Below are 10386 nucleotides of genomic sequence, written 5' to 3'. Positions count from 1 at the left end.
TAAAAAGCTATCTCACATTCCCAGCGTACTTGGTCAAGGGGACGAGTTAATTTTAAACCAGGCTTACTGTGCCAGGCCCCGCTATTGTCAGGGTGTGGGTCCATTGTGGGGTGTAGCCAAGTGCCCCCTCCATCCTCACCCCTCGAAGATCCATGCCACACTATCTCTCTCTCTCTCTCTCTCTCTCTCTCTCTCTCTCATCAGTTTCCAGTCTTCGTTAATATTATTTTTTCCCCTTCTTAATAAATATATTCAGTTTACAATGGCATCCTCCTCCTTCCTTTTTTTCTTTTTATGTTATTGTATACTCGAAATGTTTTACCCCTTTCATTTCTCGTAAAAAAAATCATTTATAGTAATCTTTTTTCATCTTTGAACTTTTTTTTCCTTCTTTTTCCCTCCACAGGCCAAGAAAATAAGTTCCGTATAGGTAATTTTGACCACGCTGTCACCTAGCCCATGAAAAAGGAGGAAAAATCACCTTCCTCACCTTGCCCACCCCTCCTATACCCCTCTCACCCTTCTTCCCCTACTGTCACACCATCTCCTCTCACCCCGACCTTCTCATCCCCTGCACCCCCATCCCTAGTCTTCTCTCATCCCCTCCCATCTTCTCAGTTTCCTTTTTCCCTTATCATATACCTTCCCATACCCACCCCCTTCTCACCCCAACCCTTCACCACTTTCCTTATCTTACACCTTTTACCCCCCATTTCCCTTCCTTTTTTTCCTCTTCCCCTTCTCACCCCCTCCCACTCTCATCAACCAATTGTTTTTTCCACTCCCCATTTACTATAGATTCTCCTACCCCATCATCCCCTTCCCTTTCTCACCCCTACCTCCACTCACCTCTACCATCCTCACTCCTACCCCATCTTGCCCCTACCCTTCCACACTCACCCCCCCTTCCCATCTCACCAACTCATTGCTCATTTCACCTCCTCCTCCATTACCCCCATCACTACCCATCCATCACCCTCCCTGTCACACGAACCTTTCCCCGACCCCTTTCATCAACCCTCTCTCCTGTCATTTCCACACTTGTCCCACATATTCCCTGATTTCGCCTTTTTTACCTCGTCCCTAAGTCATCTTTCTTTTTCCCTTAACTTACCTCCATCTTCCCCTGATCTTATAAAATTTCCCTAACCTCATTTCCTTTTCCCTAACCTGACCCCCTAGCCACATCTAACCCCATCAAAATTTTCCCTAACTTCATTTCTCTCTCATTTCATTGTCTCTCTAAGCTCAGTTCATTTTCCCCTCACTTCATTCTCCCCAAACCTAAGCACATCTTCCACCCTCATCAGGCCTTCCCTAACTTCATTTTCCCGTAATCTCTTTCCATATTTCCTTAACGTCAAATTTTCCTCTACTCTCTTTCTGCATCTTTATTTTTTATTTCCAATCTTAGCCCCATTTCTCAAACCACATCTTATTTTTTTTTTCCTGACTCAAACTTATTGTAACTAGACTTCCCTATCCACTAACTTCACTTTCCTCTTCCCTAACCTCGTCCCATTTTACCATCTAGCTAAACTATCTTCCTCTAACCTAATCCCTTTCCTCTCATAACCTCACTTCACTTCCCCTGTTTTTACTTCGTTTTTTCCTATTCCTTCCCATTGCCTCCTATTTTTACTTAATTTCTCCTATTCTTTCCTTATTTTCCCTAACTTTATTTTACCCTATTTTTCATTATTTCTCCCAATTTTCCTTGTCCCTCAGTGTCACTTCCTTTGCTCTTGTTATTTTCCATTTTCCTCTATATGCTACTTCCTTTTTCTCGTATTCTTTCCCGTTTCCCCTGTCCTCTCTCCGTCTTTCCTTATCTTCACCCCATCTTCCTCCATTCTTGCCCCATCCTTCCTCCCTCCTTCCTTATCTTCTTCTCATCTTCCAGCCTTACCCCACCGGTTTCCTCAACACCGCTATCTTCCTCCTGGTTCTTTGCCTTCTCTTCCTCCTCCCTAACCTTACCCAACTGATCTTGCCTAAAACCTGTCTCTCTCTCTCTCTCTCTCTCTCTCTCTCTCTCTCTCTCTCTCTCTCTCTCCTCTCCTCTCCTCTCCTCTCCTCTCCTCTCTCTCTCTCTCTCTCTCTCTCTCTCTCTCTCTCTCTCTCTCTCTCCTCTCCTCTCCTCTCCTCTCTCTCTCTCTCTCTCTCTCTCTCTCTCTCTCCTTTTCTATGTTTCCCACCTCTCTTTGTCTTTCTTCCCCTCCACCATCCTGCCTTCAATGACACGAGTGGGTTTGGCATCGATGGGTGGAGGGAGGGGGGTTGTTTGGGGGTTGAGGGGGGGAGAATGAGGGTGCTGGAGGTAATAGAGGGGGAGGAAGAGGGGTATTGGAGGTAGTAGAGAGGGGGAGGAAGGAAGGTAGTAGAGAGGGGAAAGATGGAGAAGAGGGGCAGTAGATGAGGGGAGTGGGAAGAAGAAGGATAATATTGAGGGAAGAAGGGGAGAAAAGAGGTAGAAGAAGGGGAGGAAGGGGGAGGTAAGGGAGAGAAGGGGGAGAAGATGGGTAGTGGAGGGGTATGGTCTGGCGTAATGACATGTTCCCGTGCGGTAATTGGGGTGGGGGGGTTGTGGGGGAAGTGAGGGGCGGTAAATCATGGGCTGTCCGCGGCTCCCTGACGGATGGCTACCCCTCACCATCCCTCATCACCCCTCACCCCTCACCCCTCACCCGTCATCACCCATACCAGGATCTTAGGGACAGAGGTGGTGTGGAGTGGTGTAATGTGGTATGGTGTGGCGTGGCGTGGTGCGATTTAGTTGTGGTGTGGTGTGTGTTGCGGAAGTGCTGTATAGTGTGGTGTGTGGTACAGTTTGTGGTATGATGTGGTTTGGTAGGCTATGATGGTTGTGGTATGGTTTAGTATGTGGTGTTGGAAGAGTAGTATGGTGTGGTGTAGCATTGTCTGGTGAGGATGGTTTGGTGCAGAATTATGTGGTGAGGGTGGTGTGGTGTGGTGTGTGGTGTGGTTCGGTATGATGGTTTGTGGTCTTGCTTGGTATGGCATGGTGTGGAGTGGTTTAGTTTGGCTTTTTGTGGTGTGATGATAGTATGTGGGAGTTGATGTGGTTAGGTTTGAAGTGTGTGGTGTGGTGGTGTGTTGTGTGGTGTGGTGAGAAGTTGGATGGTGAGGTAGCGTATCGTGATGGTGTAATGTGATATGGTTGTAGTGTTGAAGTATGTGGTGTTGATATGGTTTGTGTGGTGCGGTGAGGTGTGGGATGGTGTGGTAGCGTATCGTATTGGTGTAATGTGATATGGTTGTAGTGCTGAAGTATGTGGTGTTGATATGGTTTGGTGTTAAGTGGTTTGGTAATATAATGTAGTAATGATATGAAGTGTGGTAGGTAAATGTGAGTGTTATATAGTGGTGTAGTGTTATGTAGTGTGATGTTATGGGTGTGATGTAATGTTAATGCTGTGGTAGTTGAGGAGGTGTTGGAGCTAACTAGACATTGACATAGGTTTGTTTCAAAGCTATAAATACTCTTTGCAACAATACTCCGTTAGTATGTGACAGATCAAAGCATGTGTGGACAGCTATGAATAAATGGAGGTGAGCATGATTAACGAGTGTGCCAGCGGTGTATGACGAGGTGAGGGGACAACTGAGAGGCTTGTATTCTCAGCCAATCAGGAAGTCCTTAAAGCCTCTTCCTTATCGATTTATTTTTAGATACGGCTGGGTAAAATCGTTTTGTTCCTTATTTATGCAGAGTACGGTGACAAAAAGTTAACACAGAAGGACGGCAGGGTGTAACAAGCAAAATGAATCGCTTAGGAGGAGGTGTTCGGGAGCTTCCATAACCATAGAGAATAGAAACCTAAGACTGTTGCTTAATTCACCTTGGCCACTGACCCATACTTGGCCCTTGTATGGTGATGCCGGGCGCCTGACACATGAACATATGACCACATTATTTCTCACTGCACGACAAAAATTATCTTCATTTTACCTCTTACTGAACAACAAAAATTATCTTCACATTAGCTCATACTGCACAACAAAAATATCATCAACTCCTATTATGATTCTTTTCCCCCCATCCGTCAGACGATTTCATTCAGCTCAGGAGAGATTTGTGGTATAGGAGGGATTACATGCTCTTCATCATTAACTCTTTAGAACCACGACATTTTTGTTTTATATTCTTGTTACTGATAGTTTTCGTCGAGTGGGGGAGAGCTCCGTACTTTTTTTTTTTTTTAAATCTTTATCGATTAATCTATGAGAAAAATATAGAGACAATTGAGGTCTTACATAAACAGAAAAACAAATGCATGTCAAGGAAAAGCTGGAGCGACACTCAGATATTCAGGCGCGGAATCTGAGCAGCTAATGCGGAGCTACGTATCATCCCCCTCCAGTCCTGTGCTATAATAACAGTATGAGAATGAGTCTAGAAATATAACTGGACTTCGCTGACAGTCTGTATCATGTCATCTTTATTGTTAGAAATACTGTTATCTTAAGCCAGAAAAATTAAACTTAGGTGTTTGAGTGAACGTGGAATTATAGTTTATTTTTGCTGTTTCCAGACGAGTATAGATCAGTTAGGAGTCGCCTGTAAAAAAAAGGATTAAGAAAGGATGCATTTCGATCTTTTCGTGTAAAAAGCCTCTCTGAACCTAAATAAAACTGTCGAGGTAGAAAAAAAGGTACATAATAATAATATACTCGTATATATAGTCGTAAAAATAGACTAAAATTCGAAGCTGATAGTTACTAGGTCATGTCATGCCACAAGGAAGGAAACTGGTCATGTACCCGTGTATGAAGCTAACTGTTACCTTGCTTCTTAAAATAGAGAGAGAGAGAGAGAGAGAGAGAGAGAGAGAGAGAGAGAGACGCACATGCATGCAGCTGTTGTGAGTAGCCCATCATATTCACAAGAGCAGGCAGGGACTAAGGGAGAAGGGATAGAGGGTGGGAGGGATGTAGGAGGAGAGAGAGCGAGGAGAGTGGGAGGGATGGAGGAGAGAGAGAGGGAGGGAGGGAGGGATGGAAAGAGAGAGGGAGAGGTTCATGACTCCTCGACGTCCGCTTTAAAAAAAGACTTGGGCAGATCCAACGCAGGGAAGAAAAATGCCGAGAAAATAAGTGGTGAGGGAGCCAGTGTACAATATTTACCGCGAGTATATATTTCCACACACGTTGTTACCCGGCCGCCATATATCCTCTCCTTACCCCCTCTCCTTCCTCTCCTGCACTCTCTCCAGCCCTCCTCCCCTCTCCTCCTCTCTCTCCAGCCCTCTCCCACCCCTTCCCCATGCCCTCTCAACTTCCCTTCCTCCTCCCGGCATCCCCCTTCCTTTCTCCCACCTCCTCCCTTTCCCCCCTCCTCCTTTTTCTTACCCTTTCCTCCCAGTTCCCCCATCATCTTGCTTTCCTATCCTTATCCTTCAACATGTAGAGTTAGATCTTGTAGTCATAGTTTTCTCTAACAAGCAGCCTCGAAAGGACCATAAGGTCTGTTGCTGTTTGCTTTCCTGTGTAATCCTGTGTAATCTTCCTATCTTTTCCCCTTTTTTTCTCCTTTCCCTCCTCCCCGTCTCTTTCTCTCCTTCCTCCCGACTCCCCCCTCCTCCTATCATCTCCCTTCCTGTTGCCTTACCTCTCATCTTCCCCCTTCTTTTTGCCCTCTTCTTTTCTCTCAGCCTCCTCCTCCTTTCAGCTTCTCCCTCCTTTTTCCTCCTTCCTCTCTCTTCCTGCCGCCCTCGTAGCAGCCACCCTCCCCACCTTTCCCCTTCATATTCCCCCTTCTTCATAGTCTCTTCCTCTCTCTTCCTTCCCCAATCTCTTTCTCCTCCTTCCTCCTCTTGCCTCCTCCCACTTTCTCCCCTTTCTCTTCCTCCTTTTTTTTTCTTTTCCCCAGCTCGTCTCTCTTCCCTTCCACCCCCTGTTCCATCTTCCGATTTTCCTTCCCTCTACTTTCTCTTTTATCCCTTCCAATGTTCCCTTCCTCCTCCTCCTCCTCCCTACTATCTCCTGCTTGCTGTTCTCACCTTTCCTCCCTCCACATCCCCTTTACCCTCCCCTTTCCTCGTCCTCCTCTTCCTCTCTTCCCTCCCTCCCCTCCTCTCTTCCTCTCTCCCACCCACCCGCTCGCCTCTCACGGATATAATACTTTCAGGTTTTCTTTTTTGAGGCAGCGATGCGATTTTGTCTCGAAGCCTTCCTGGGTTGTTTACAGAGCCGTCCCTTCGTCGCCATCAATAATACCATGCCCGTTTGTTTGCCCGAAGACCTGGGCTGCGGTGGGGGGTAGAAGCGGGTGGGAAAGGGTGTAATAAGAGAGAGAGAGAGAGAGAGAGAGAGAGAGAGAGAGAGAGAGAGAGAATAATGTAGAAATTCAATCAGCGTTGTGACGAGATTGAAACCGAATTACACTTTTTCTTTTTTAGCCTGAGACCTCCGGAGATCTGCTAGGACCGAGTAAAATCGTGTGACGTAGCGTAACCCAGAGTAAAATTGATGTCTTTAGCAGCAGTTACAGAGGTCCTCCCTGAGCTGAATTAAATCATGAGGTAGCCACATAAAAAAATGAGTAAATAAAGAAGTGTAGTAAAGGAGTTGAGGTTGGGAAGGGAGAGGTGTAGTTGGGCGGAACGTGGGTGTAGTTTGGGAGGGACTAGGTGCTTGTGGGCGTGGCGGGGCGGGGTGTAGATGAGTAAGGAAGAGAGGGGATCGGTATTGGTGATAGGGATGGGCGGGGTGCAGAGGTGGAGAGAAATGAGGGATAGAGCTGAGTGAGGAGAGGAGGGGTGGGATAGTCCAGGGAGAAGGAGGGTTAGTGGCGTGTGAGGTGAAGTGAAGTAGAAGTGTAATGAAGCACAAAGGGGTAAGGGGTACAAAGGAAGGAAAAGAGCAATAAACTGAGTCTATTTGTTACAGGAAAGGTTGCAAGGAACGTAACTGTTCTAGGAGTCAAAGACAAGGATAACAAAACAGGAGGGGATAGGATGAGGTATACCGGAATTAGGAAGGATAGGAATAAGAGTATAACGTACAGGTGGGGATAGGAGGGTTGGGATAGGGAAGAATACAGGAATGGAGGAATAAAGAGATAGCAGTTTATTGTCTTTGGTAGGGCAGGGTGGGGCAGTGTAGAGTGGGGAAGAATAAAGACAGGAATATGTTAATTGGCTTAGTTTAGGGTGATAACAGGGTGGATCAAGAGAGGGTACATCAGAGTGTGGGAAGATAGGAAGAGCGTAGGTGAACGGGTGCTGGTAGAATAGACCGAGAGTGAACTGAGGCAGGATACTGTATAAAAGATTCGGACATGGTAGGTACAGTGGAGTGGGAAAGATGGGGATAGGGTGGGATAGGGTGGGGTTAGTGCAGTGGGACAGGTTGGGGATCATGGGATGGGACGAGTGAAGTGGGCTAAATAGTGCATAGGAGAGTGGGACAGGGAGAGTGAGGTTGGGAAGGATGGGGACAATGATGTTGGGTGGGTTTAGTGGGTTGGGACGGGGTGGGGTTATTGGGGTGGGGTGTGGTGGGGTAAAGTGAGACAGGGTAAGATGGTTTGGTGGGGGGGCCTGTGTGAGCTCTACCATCATTGTTTGTCTCCGGTTTCCCTTGTTGACGATGCTGTTGTCATAATGGAGAGGGAGGGAGGGAGAGAGAGAAGGAATGGGAGGAAAAAGAGGGAAGGAGGGGCAGGGAAGAAAGAGAGGGAAGGATGGAAAGGAAGTTGAGAAAAATGGAAGGAGAGGGAATAAAAGAGGAAAGGGAGAATGGGTGATATTGTAGGGGAGCAATAAGAGGAGATGGGAGAGGAGAAATGAGAGGGAAGGAGGGAAAGATTATAGGTAGGAAAGGGATGAAGTAGGAGGAAAGGAAGGGAGAAGGATGAGCTGGATGAAGGAGGAGGAACTGGAGTTTGGATAAGATAAAGAAAGGGAGAAATTAAGCAAAGAAAACAGAAAGTAGAAGGAGGAAGGAATATGGTAGGGGAAAGATAGAAGTTACGAAAGAATCAGATCAAATTGAGGAAAGGGTAATGCATAGAAGAGTCATGGAGAAAGGAGGGAAGAGGCAGAAGGAAATATAGGGATGATGTACGTGTAAGCTTGGGTGGGATTCATGCAGGGAGAGGCAGGCTGAAGTGAGCAAAGGCCGAGACATGAGACGGTAAATGAGAGGCAGAAGTTAGATAAGAGTGATGCAAGGGAAAGGCAAGAAGAAAACAAGAGGTAAGCATGAAGCAGAAATGAAGTGGTGCAAGGGGAGGCAGGGGTGATCTTGGGTCAGTAGGAGAAAGCAGGGTCAGTGGTCTAGTTACAGGCAGGGAGAGCAGACTGGGACCCCAGAGTAGACAAGTGGGGTAGGGATACATAAGACAGGGGCGTAGAAGAAAGAGTTATAGAGTTGAGAGGCAAGAATAAATCAGGAGAAAAAAAAAAACACCGGAATGCAGGAGATAGGAGTGGTTTAGGGATGGCAAAGTAGATGTTAAGAGAAGGCAGGGAGAGGAGGCAAAGTAGATGTTAAGAGAGAGCAGTGAGATGCAAGAGTAAGGCATGGGAAACCTGGGAAGTTGGGAGAATTCGAGAGAAATCTACTGACTGAAGAAAGACAAGGGAGATATAGATAAGGCAGGATGAAGCAAGGAAGGCAGGATCGGGAAGGGGACGAAAGAAGTGAGGAGGGAAACTACAGTAAGGAAGACGTGGTTCAGGGTAAGTGCAAAAGAAGGAGGAAAGGGGGATTGTAGGGAATAGGGAGGGTTAGGGAAGGCAGGACTAAGTGAGGCAGGTTGGGAAGGCAAGAGAAGCCAGGGTAGGTGTATATATGGGAAGTGGTAAGTTTGGTAGGGGAAGTAGGGATGGGTAAATACGATGGAGGAATGAGTGCCGCAAGATAGGAGGGAGAATAGGAGCGAAGCAGGGAAGAGTGAGGCAAGAGAAGAGGTAGGGTAGGGGTCTAGTAGGGAGGGAGGGCATGAGCAGGTGCAGTTGTAAGGCAGGGAGAATGAGACAGGATAGTAACAGGGCAATGAGAATGAGGCAGGAAAAGAAAGATAAGGAAGAGAGGGTAAAGGCGAAGCATGGTTGAATGAGGGAAGAGGAGTGCGTAGGAGTGAAATAGAGGAAGCAGAGAGATGAGAGGTAGGGTCGGGGTCTAGCAGGTGTGTGTGTGTGTGTGTGTGTGTGTGTGTGTGTGTGTGTGTGTGTGTGTGTGTGTGTGTGTGTGTGTGTGTGTGTGTGTGTGCGCGGACAGTGGTAGGACAAGGGGAATAAGGGAGGAGAAGAGAGGTAAAGGAAGGAAAAGCTAAGGAGAGGCAGGGGTGAGTGAAGCAAGAGGAGAGCGTAAGAACGAAATAGGGGAGACAGGGGGGAAAGAGTCAGGGAAAGAGTTAGGGTAGGGTTTGCTATGGGAAAGGGGACAGAAGAAGACAGATAAGGAAGGGAGGGTTAGGAAGAGGCAGGAATAAGTGAGTGAAGAGAGGAACGTCGGTATGATACAGGGGAAGCAGGAGGGAGAGAGACAGGGTAGGTGTGTGTGTGTGTGTGTGTGTGTGTGTGTGTGTGTAGGGAGGCGGTGGGGTCCAGGCTGCGAGTAACGTAGTGTTATGATGGTGATGGACCGTCCGCCGCCCGCCATTACTCCTCAATAATTACACACAGCCGCACTTTTTACCGCTTGTTGTCCTCCCCGGATTATGGCACAAAATGGCAGTCATTTCGCGAGGGCTGCACAGAGGGGGAGAGAGGGCTGGGGAGAGGGAGACAGGGACTGGTAAGAGAGAGGGCAGGAGAGAGGGAGAGAAAGGGCTGATAAGAGAGAGGGTTCCATGAGAGTTGGAGAGAAGGCTTGGTTTGAGAGAGAGCTGGAGAGAAGGGTTGGTTTAAGAAAGAGGATTTCGTGAGAGGGAGAGAGGGCTGAGGAGAGTGCTTGGAGAGAAAGCTTCATGACAGGGAGAGGGGATTGGTGGTGGCTATGTAGAGAGAGGACTTATTAGAAAGAGAGAGTGAGGGACAGGTAAGATGGAGAGAGAGAGAGAGAGAGACAGACAGACAGACAGACAGACAGACAGAGAAACAGAAAGAGCCAGCCAGGTAAGAGGGGCCGCTGGGGGGTAAAAAAATTATACCTGGGCCAAAATATCCCTGGGAATCGCCTATGGAGCGCTGAACGACCCTGCCAACAGTCGGGCCAAAAGGGTGATTGAATAAGCCGATCGTTGGCTGAGGGCGAATTAGGGCGAGTTACGAGCGGCCAGTCGTTTCATTATACCCTTTGCAATTGTTATAAAAGGACGGTGCAATTTTACCCCAGTCCCCCCTCTTACCTCTGCCCGGCCCCTCTCTCTCTCTCTCTCTCTCTCTCTCTCTCTCTCTCTCTCTCTTGTTTGTC

The sequence above is a fragment of the Coenobita brevimanus genome, chromosome 45 (assembly GCF_032717465.1).
Source record: "Coenobita brevimanus isolate Jiangsu-jjx chromosome 45, ASM3271746v2, whole genome shotgun sequence".
NCBI lineage: Eukaryota > Metazoa > Arthropoda > Malacostraca > Decapoda > Coenobitidae > Coenobita > Coenobita brevimanus.
This window is presented reverse-complemented; position numbering follows the sequence as displayed.